General features: G+C 47.4%; 1 protein-coding gene and 1 pseudogene across 3 annotated transcripts in view; both read right to left on the reverse strand.

The window, feature by feature from the left end:
- The window catches only part of BICRAL (BICRA like chromatin remodeling complex associated protein), an 89,167-nt gene extending 79,617 nt beyond the window's left edge, over nt 1-9,550 (reverse strand). For both annotated transcript variants that reach the window (XM_028847558.2, XM_015136397.3), the window contains exon 1: nt 9,504-9,550. The gene's annotated coding sequence lies outside the window, so the exon portion shown is untranslated. The remainder of the gene's footprint in view (nt 1-9,503) is intronic.
- Nucleotides 7,397-8,777, reverse strand: LOC100428306 (uncharacterized; annotated as a pseudogene). Its single transcript, XR_003728976.2, has one exon. The product of XR_003728976.2 is annotated as an uncharacterized LOC100428306 (transcript).
- Nucleotides 9,551-9,807: the final 257 nt, after the last annotated feature.

Genomic DNA, 9,807 nt, shown 5'->3' on the forward strand with positions numbered 1-9,807 from the left:
AACAAAAACAAAACCCGTCAGGGTCTCAAACAAGGTGAAGGTTTAACAAATATTATTTCTCTTCCCCCTCATTTTCTTCCTTGTGAAAATGTTTCCACTTCAGGCCAGGACACAAAGTTCAATTCCTAATGAAACAAAGTGTCCTGGATTTGGGTTCAACTGAAATAAACCATTTCTAGAAAGCCAGTATCTGTCATATCTTATTCTCTCACATTCTCAGACTCAGGGCTTTAATTTTAAGTAATGTTAAGTGTTTAATGTGTTTGCAAGATAGAGAGCAAAAGAACCCACAAAAACAGAACATGTTCGGTTTCACAACTTTATTACAAATAAATTTGTAAGTAAACAAATCATAACTTTATAGGTTAAAGTTGATCGGGATTAAGGAGAACCTGGGTATAAGATCTGATAACAGCGAGGTCTCAGGATCTTTTCCTGAGTGGGAGTACACACGAGGTAGGGAAGAGAAAACAACAAACCAGAACAAAGCTGCTGCTACTAGGTCCTCTTTCTTCCATCTTCCCACACAGCATTCTGACAGTCCCTGAGCTCTCCTCAACTGCACTACAAAAGGGCAGGCTACCCCCAGCACAGCCAAGTCCTGGGCTCCCTTTGCTAGCAGCCAGGCACCATGTTAGTGATTTCCACCTTAGGGCTTTCCTTTTAAAGTCGACACCCCACATGCCTTTTCAGTCAGCTCTCTCACCTCTCCATACTCATTTCACTCTTCCCCAACTCCCCCAGCCCACCTTCTGCCAGCTCCTTCACTCACTGTATTTTCCACTTCTACTATACAGAACATTATTCATCAAGCAAGAGCCATGCCATGCAGAAACGCATCTGGTATGCTACGTAAATCATGCTGTTTCACCCGTTTTCCCCATGGTGGATACATTCCAGATTTGCTCCTCTCACCTTTAACTCAAAGCTATCTTTCTCAGTGAAGAATGTAGACAGCTATTTTGAATTCCATCATCTACTCCATTCTTATTTTCTCTAATCTCACTTTACGGTTATGGTTTAGCCTATTTGGGGAGCAAAGAAAACTCATGAAAAAGGGAATGACAGCAGATTCAAAGAGGAAAGAATGGGGAAAAGAAGGTGGGGGGGTGCTACATACTTCCATTTGACATTGTTTAAGTAAAAAATGATTTTCTTGGCAGGATGCTGTGGCTCATGCTTGTAATCCCAGCACTTTGGGAGGGCAAGGTGGGAAGGCTGCTTGAGCCCAGGAGTTTGAGGCCAGCCTGGGTAACAAAGAGAGACCCCCGTCTCTACCAAAAAAAAAAAAATTTTTTTTCTTTAATTATCTGGGCATGGTGTTGCGTTCCTATAGTCCCAGCTACCTGGGAGGCTGAGGTGGGGGGATCCCTTGAGTCCAGGAGGTTCAGGCTGCAGTGAGCTACGACTGTACCACTGCACTCCAGCCGGGGTAACAGAGTGAGAGACCCTGTCTCAAAAACAAACAAAAAACGGAACTCAATGCTTATTTCTCTCCTCTCCTGTTCTGTAATCAGATTTTTTTTCTTATCACTTGCACAGATCAGAACGTCAAATGCTATAACCCACCACACATTCAATGGTCTTGATTCTTTTTCTCACAGATCCCTCTAATACTATGAGGCATTGCCGATCTCTACAGAACACTGCTTTCCTTTTGATTCCCATCATTCTACTCTACCTAGGTTCTGCAAATACTGAGTCAGCAAATGTTTACTGAGTGCTCAACTTGTTTTGAATGCTGTGATAAAGGCTTAGAACAAAACAGTAAACATGGGAGCAAATAATGTAATATTCTCAGGTCCTATTCTAGAATCTCTACGTCTATAGGTGACTTATGCACCCTCAAGTTTGGTACCATGATAAGAAGACATACTTTCTCTTTAGTTTCAGTAATCTGAGATTTCATTTCCAAAGCAATTTTCTTCCATATGCAAATAACACCTCTATCTGCCACAAATATTTAAGTGTTCTTTTTTTTTTTTTTTTTTTTTTTGAGACAGTCTAGCTCTGTCACCCAGGCTGAAGTACAGTGGGGAGATCTCAGCTCACTGCAATGTCTGCCTTCCAGGTTCAAGCAGTTCTCATGCCTCAGCCTCCTGAGTAGCTGGGATTACAGGTGTGTGCCACCATGCCTGGCTATTTTTTTTGTATTTTTAGTAGATATAGGTTTTGCCATGTTGGCCAGGCTGGTTTCGAACTCCTGGCCTCAAGTGATTTGCCTGCCTCGGCCTCCCAAAGTGCAATTTTAACCATTTTTTTTTTCCAGGATTGGGAAAACCCTTTATTTCTCTATAGAATTACTGAATTTTAACTATTCAAAAGTGTTCGGTTGAGTGGCAATACATACATTCACATTGTTGTGAAATCAAGAGCCCTATCCAGCTTTAGAAATTTTTCATCTTCCCAAAATGAAACTCTGTACCCATTAACTCACTTTAAGCCAGTAATGATTTTCATGGCCTCCACACCGATTCTTCTCCTGCTTTCCTACTTGGCTAACATTTCAAGGCTCATCATCAAAATCACCCCCTTGCAACTACTCTCAAGCCTCTGGCACTGCTCCTCCTCCGTCAAACCTGCAGGGCAAAACACGAATTTTGGGTGAACTGATCACCTGCCTGCTCTTTGCTGCAGTCATAACAGCTGAATGTTGCTAGAAGAAAAATCACACAACTAGCTCAGCTGACTGGTTTCCCCTTAAATTCATGGCCCCAAGCCATGGTGAGGATTCAACAATGCCCAGCATTGAAACGACCTTGTTTCCCAGTTACTCAGTTCCTTGTCCTGTTGCTCAAGGTGAAGTGTCCATCTCTCCTGAAATCATCCACTAATCCACTACCCCTTCTTCGTTTAAGTTGCTGGCCTTGCGAAGAGACCAAGACTACCAAGACACTGTGTGGAACCCTGTCTCTACTAAAAATACAAAATTAGCCAGGTGTGGTGGTGCATACCTGTAATCCTAGCTACTTGGGAGGCTGAGGCAGAATTGCTTGAACCCGAGGTGAAGGTTGCAGTGAGCCGAGATTGCACCACTGCACTCCAGCCTGGGCAACAAGAGTAAAACTCCGTCTCCAAAAAAAAAAAAAAAAGAATGCTGCTCCACTGGTAGTCTTCTGGATTAGTCTCACCTTCTCTATTAAATATTCTCATTAGCCTATCTAGTTCCCACTGTTTAAAAGAAAGGCCCTCTTCTTTACATAGGGAGACTCTGTCTCTACAAAAAAAAATTTTTTTTTTCATTAGTTGGGTTATGGTGGTGCACACCTGTGGTCCCAGCTACTCAGAAGAGGCTGAGGTAGGAGGATCACTTGATCCCAGGAGGCTGAGGCTGTGGTGAGCCATAATTTGCACCATTGCACTCCAACCTGGATGACTGACACCTTGTCTAAAAAAAAAAAAAAAAAAGCCCTCTTCTTTGACCCCATCTCCCTCTGAAGCCACTAAACTGTTTCTCTCCACTTTACAGCAGCAAAATTTCCCTAACTGTCGATATTCACCTCCCTTCCTACTCTCTCTTCAAAGCATTCCAATGTGGCTTGGACCACTTGTCAAAACAATCACCATCATGTTGTCAAATCCGAATAAACATTTCTCTATTCTCATTGTGTAACTTCTCAGCAGCATTTGACAGAGGTGACCATTCCCTCTTTCTTGAAAATAAAACACTCTCCCACTTTAATGGCTGAAACTTCTCAGTCTCCTTTGCCCAAGCTTTAGCCATTGTTAGTGTTTTAGGGTTTTTTTTTCCCCCACAGAGCTGGCTGTGTGGGAGGCCAGAGTTTTATTAGTCAAATCAGTCTCCTACGGCTTGATCTTAAGGCCACAATCTCAATCAGTTCCATGACATGCCATCTGTACACTAGTCACTCCCAAAATTCATGTGCAGTCTAGATCACTCCCCTCAGCTCGACTTAAATATTCATTGCCTACTTAACTCTCCACTTGGATGTCTCCCAAGTATTTCAAACATACAACAGGTTCCACACAGAACTCTTGCTACCCACCCCTCCCCACCTGTTCCTCCTCCAGTCTTCTCCAACCAGCAAATGGTACCATCAGCAGCCCAAGGCTGGGGCGTGCAACCTGAAGGCACCCTTGATTCCTCCCTCTCCCTCCACAGCCAACCTATTAAGCAAATCCTTCTGATTCCATCTCCAAAATATATATGTGAAAGCTGCTGTCTACTCTGCTGTATCTCATTGCCACTTTACTTGCCCGAAATACTATTGATCTTGGGCTACTACAATACCCTCCTAACTTCCCTGTTTCCTCTCTTCCTCTAAATAGTTATTTTTTAAAAAAATTATCACTGCCCAAATTAAAACCCCTCATTGCCATTAGAATAAAATCCAAAAATCCCCCTATGATGTAACACAAGAAGACCTATAGGATTTCTCCATCTCCATCTCATGCCTACCCTATTCTTAATTTCTCCCCTTGCTCAGAGGACCCTTCTCTCCATTCTAACACCCAGCCTTCCAGTTCTTTGAACTTATTCCCATGTCTGGAATGTCTCCCCAGCTTTTCACATGGCTAGCACAAGTTCATGTTTCAAGTCTCAGCTCAAATATCACCTCTACAAAGAGACTTTCCTTGACCCTTACTACACAAAATGGTCATTCCCAACATACTCTTTTAGCTCCACCAGCCACTTATATTTTTTCTTAATCTGTCATTATCGTGATTTTAACTATTTTCTGTCCTTCCCCACTATACTGTAAATTCCGTGAGTGCAGAGATCTTGAATTCCAATAAAGGTTAAAGAAGCTACTGTTTCCCTCTAAGCAAGTTTATTTTAGATTTCCCCCTCATTTCAAGCTTTACTGGATTTTAGTCTAGTCAAAGATTATAATTACTTTGGCATTTACCATAAAAAACAAGGCGAGAAAAACCAGAAGTGACTTCCCTTCAAAAACTAAGTCACTCCACCCACCTAGTGGTCTAGACTGGACAGACTGCACAGAGGTATTCAACAGATGCTCCTTACAAAAATTTTCCAATGTGGACATATGCAAAGATGGCATTAATTCTGACATCTGCATCAAAAATCTAAGTTTTAAACTACTCTTCCTAGCAATCACTAAACACAACGATCTGAGAAGAATCAACAAGGGAAAGCACAAAATAAGTAAAATATATGATCCTTAATCCAGAGAAGTTAATGATTTCATCACTGACTTAGTTCTCTTTCTCATTTTAGTAAGGTCATCTATTCATCACCTGCTCTAGATGCTTCTTCCTGACCCGTTTTTTGTCACCAGGCTGGAGTGCAGTGGTGCGATCTCAGCTCTCTGCAACCTCCCAGGTTCAAACCATTCTCCTGTCTCAACCTCCTGAGTAGCTGGGATTACAGACACGTGCCACCACGCCAGGCTAATTTTTGTATTTTTAGTAGAGACAGGGTTTCACCATGTTGGTCAGGCTGGTCTCAAACTCCTGACCCTGTGATCCGCCCACCTCAGCCTCCCAAAGTGATGGGATTACAGGTGTAAGCCACCGTACCTGGCCCTGACCTGTGTTTTTATACATATTCTGCTATTGGGTTCCACATAACTTGACCATCCTACTTCCCAAAACCAGAAGGTATGCCCACAATTCAAAATTCAGGAAACAGTCTTTTAAGGATTTATCTTCAGGTCTTTATATCAGGGTCTTTTCTACCCTATTCTTAATTTCTGGATCAATCCTGGATTCTTTTTTTTTGAGATTGGAGTTTCATTCTTGTTTCCCAGACTGGGAGTGCAATGGCACGGTCTCAGGCCACTGCAACCTCTGCCTCCCCAGCTCAAGTGATTCTCTTGCCTCAGCCTCCCAAGTAGCTGTGATTACAGGCACCTGCCACCACACCCGGCTAACTTTTTTGTATTTTTGGTAGAGATGGGGTTTCACCATGTTGGACAGGCTGGTCTCTAACTCCTGACCTCAGGTAATCCGCCCGCCTCGGCTTCCCGAAGTGCTGGGATTACAGGCATGAGCCACCGTGCCCTGCCTCAATGCTATGTTTGTTACACAGCTGTCTTGACTAAACTAGATGGCCTGGCTAGACCTAGAAGCCTGTATGTTGTGTAACTTCCCAACAGAATGAGACAATATACTTTTAAAAATGTACTGAGATTTTAAGGTCTTAGGATACCTAAACCTTTTTCTCTGAGGAAATAATTTCGATTTTTTGATAAATGGCAGCTAGAATGGGAAAAATTAAAATGAGACTAATGTGAGCAAAAAACTGCTGAAACTCAAAATTATATGGACCTCGGCCGGGCGCGGTGGCCCAAGCCTGTAATCCCAGCACTTTGGGAGGCTGAGACGGGCGGATCATGAGGTCAGGAGATCGAGACCATCCTGGCTAACACGGTGAAACCCTGTCTCTACTAAAAAAAATATAAAAAATTAGCCGGACGTGGTGGCGGGCGCCTGTAGTCCCAGCTACTCCGGAGGCTGAGGCAGGGGAATGGCGTGAACCCGGGAGGCGGAGCTTGCAGTGAGCCGAGATCGCGCCACTACACTCCAGCCTGGGCGACAGAGCGAGACTCCTTCTCAAAAAAAAAATTATATGGACCTCAATTCTCATGTTCCAATTCAAAAGAGCCAGCAGAACAGTGCATAGCATAGTATAAGAAAGTCCAAATGTGTATCTGTATCACACTGGAATCACCTGGAAAGTTTTGGAATGAATACTAGATCTTTGGGTATAGCGGGTGCAAGGTGGGCCAGAATGTCAACACTGAACATCAAGAAGTTGGAGCGCCTGACACACAATTAAAGGACCCCATTGGCCCTAGCAAATGATGGTGGAAGAGGTGATGTTACAAATCTCTATTTAAAAACATCTCCCAAGTTAATTCTGATGCTCAGATTTGGAAACCACAGGTGTAGGGGGAAAAACACAGCTTTCGTTATCCAATGGCAACTTTACTAAAAACTGCAAGACCTCGAACAATTACTATACTTCTGTGAACGGTAGTTCATTCCCCGGTAGACAGATCATAAAATCACTATTTCAGGGCTGATATAATAGAAATTATACAAAGCATCAAGCACAGTTTCTGGCATACAGATGTTCAATGAGATAGGTCTTATTAAATGGTCTAAAACATCCACTATGTATATTTATAAACACAAGGACACACCTACTGGCACCACTGTGTTATTTTTCTATACTAGAAATTAACTACTTACTTTCCATGTCTGCGGACTTCTAGAGAAATCAGAGCTTTACAAATCTTTCCCCTCCTCTTTTCAGTAACAATGTAAACGTTAAACCCCTCCCCCATCTCTAACACAGATACTTACTACCAACAGATACTTACATGGATGCTTTTAGGAAAATAATGCAGTTTTGCTTTTTAGAAGAGTTTCAGAGTGTTTTAAAGCATATTTAACTTTTCAGATCAGCGTTCTAAGAAACTTTTAATTCACTGCCATTTGAAGTAATATGAAAGCCAACAAGAAGTTTCAGAAAACTGGAACCCATCACCTTCTCAATCTGACTAGTAAATGTCTCCTCATGGTTGTTTTAGAGTAAAACTAAGAAACGAAGCGTAGGGTGCCCACAAGAGAACCATGTTACGGGAAGGCAGACAGACAATGTCCTGGACTCTTTTTTTAGTTTTGTAACCTGGTTGGACTCTACTTCCAATAACTGGAGAATGAAGGAAAAGCCTCAATGCCCTGCCCCCAAGCCGGGCCAGAGAAGACAAAGGCGTCCACTCTCAGATGGCAGGAGAGAAATGGCAGAAGCGCCTCACCTCCAATTTTGACTGGGAGGAGTGGGGGTGCGGGGTCAGGGAGGGAACCCATCAGCCGCGAGGCTCGACGCCCAGTCCCCTTCTTCCATCACAAGTGGGAAGGAGGAAGAAGCTGACCCCAGCCCTTCCCGCTCCGAGCTGGCGGCCTCGTCTTTTGGGTCTGGGGCCGTGGGGAAGGAGAAGGCCGCGCGACCCCAGTCCCATCTCCAGAATTCAGCACCCTGCTCTCGGCTCCCGCTGGCCCCGGGCCTCGCGGCGCCCTGGTCAGCGACATGTCCTCGGAGGGCGCCGCCCGCGCCGCGAGAAAGATGGCGCCCGCCGAGCAACTGCGCCACCAGCCCTGGCGACAGGCCAGGCCCAGCGCCATCTTAGCGCCTTCCAACCGCACCCCCCACCCAAGATCCCGCATTCGGGGCGACTCGGGGGGCGCGAATAGCATCAGGCCCGCGCGCACTCGGCCAAAAAAGCGCCGTCCCAGCCACACAGCTCTTCTGGCCAGCGCGGCGGACAACACGGGCCTCGTAGGAAACGCCCGGCTGGGCCGCGAGTCCTCCGCCCGGCTGGGGACTCAGCCGGACCCGGCCGCGGATCCTCCGCGTGGCTGGGGGCTCGGCCGGATCCGACCGCGGATCCTCTGCGGTGCTTCAGAAGGCAGCGAGCGGCTGGGAAAGGGCAGTCCCGCGGCAGGTGCGCGCCGCCGCCGCGGGCTCGGAGCGGGGCCAGGGCGACTCGCCGGCCCCGAGCTCTCCCCGCCGCAGCCCGGACCTGCTTTCCTCGCCGCGGCCGCCCGCAGATGCGGCGGGAAGGACGAAGCCAGGATGAAAAATAAACCCCGTCTCCGCCGCCTCCCTCCCCACCCTTTCCCCTCCCCCTCCCCAGACGCGGGGTCCATTTTGCCGAGAAGAAAGAAAATGTGATTCACACCCTAGAGCTTCCGAGAGAGAAAAGAAACGAGGGGGGGAAAACAGAGGGGAGGAGATTGGAAAAGCTTATTTTTCTTCCTCGCCCGCCGTCACTCCAGGCCCTCCCTGCCCCCTGCTCGCGGCCCCGCCGCGCCGTCTTCCCCTCGCCGAGCCCTGCTCCCTCCTTCCCGGCTCCCGGCGGCTCCGGGGGGCGGAAAACACACTCACACTCGCGCACACAACTAATTTTAAACCGGCTCAATCAATGAGTCATTAAAAGGCTTCCCTCCCCTCCCCTCCCCACCACCAACCGCCACGCCACCCCCTTCCCGGGCTCTCCCTCTCCCCGCTCCAGAAATTTGCATCCGCGGAAAAGAGAAAAAAAAAAAAGGAAAAAGAAAGGCGCCGGGCCCCCACCTCGCCGAGGCGCCCCCGGCCCGGCCTCGCCGCCCCCTGCCCGCCTGCGCCCCCGCCCGAGACACTGAACTTGGTCTTCCCGGGGCCCCGGCAGCGCTGGGAAAGGCATAAACACTCGATTCCCCTTTTCTCCGTGTCCATTAAACATCCACCCACCACCACCATCACCCACCCACAAACCCACCCCCCCCAAAAAAAAAAAAAACACAGCCTTAGCCAATAGCTCTCTGGGCTGAAACCTAATATCCTGGTTTTGGCAACTCGGTGTTTAATTTGCTCCTCTTTCTTTTCTGGCTGGAGACAGATCTCCAGCCCCCCCTCCCTCGCTTTTCCCCTCCCCGAAGGAAAGAGGCAGAGGAAGGAGGTTGTGTGTTTTTTTTTTCTCCTTGAAATTTTTATCACAAAATTATAATACACTCAAAGGGAAACTCACCGTCATGAAAAAGCAGTGCCTTGTCAACGGGGTTTCTGCGCCATCGCAACAGGGGCGGCGGCGGCGGCGGCGGCGGCGGGCGCGGGGCGCGGGGCGCGAGCGCGGGAGCTCCCGGCCGAGCGGCGCCGGCCACACGCGCTCCGCTCTCTCTCTCGCTCACCCCCGCGCCGGGCGGCGGGCGCCCGCTCCCCGCGCCCGCCCGGCCTTCATGCTCTGCGCCCGGGCAAACCGCTCGCCTGCTCCTCTACCTCCAAACTTCGGTTCTCGCCTGGCAAAAAATGTGGAGATTAGGATTTTTTTAATT

Source organism: Macaca mulatta, chromosome 4, assembly GCF_049350105.2.
Source record: "Macaca mulatta isolate MMU2019108-1 chromosome 4, T2T-MMU8v2.0, whole genome shotgun sequence".
In the NCBI taxonomy this organism is placed as follows: Eukaryota; Metazoa; Chordata; class Mammalia; order Primates; family Cercopithecidae; genus Macaca; species Macaca mulatta.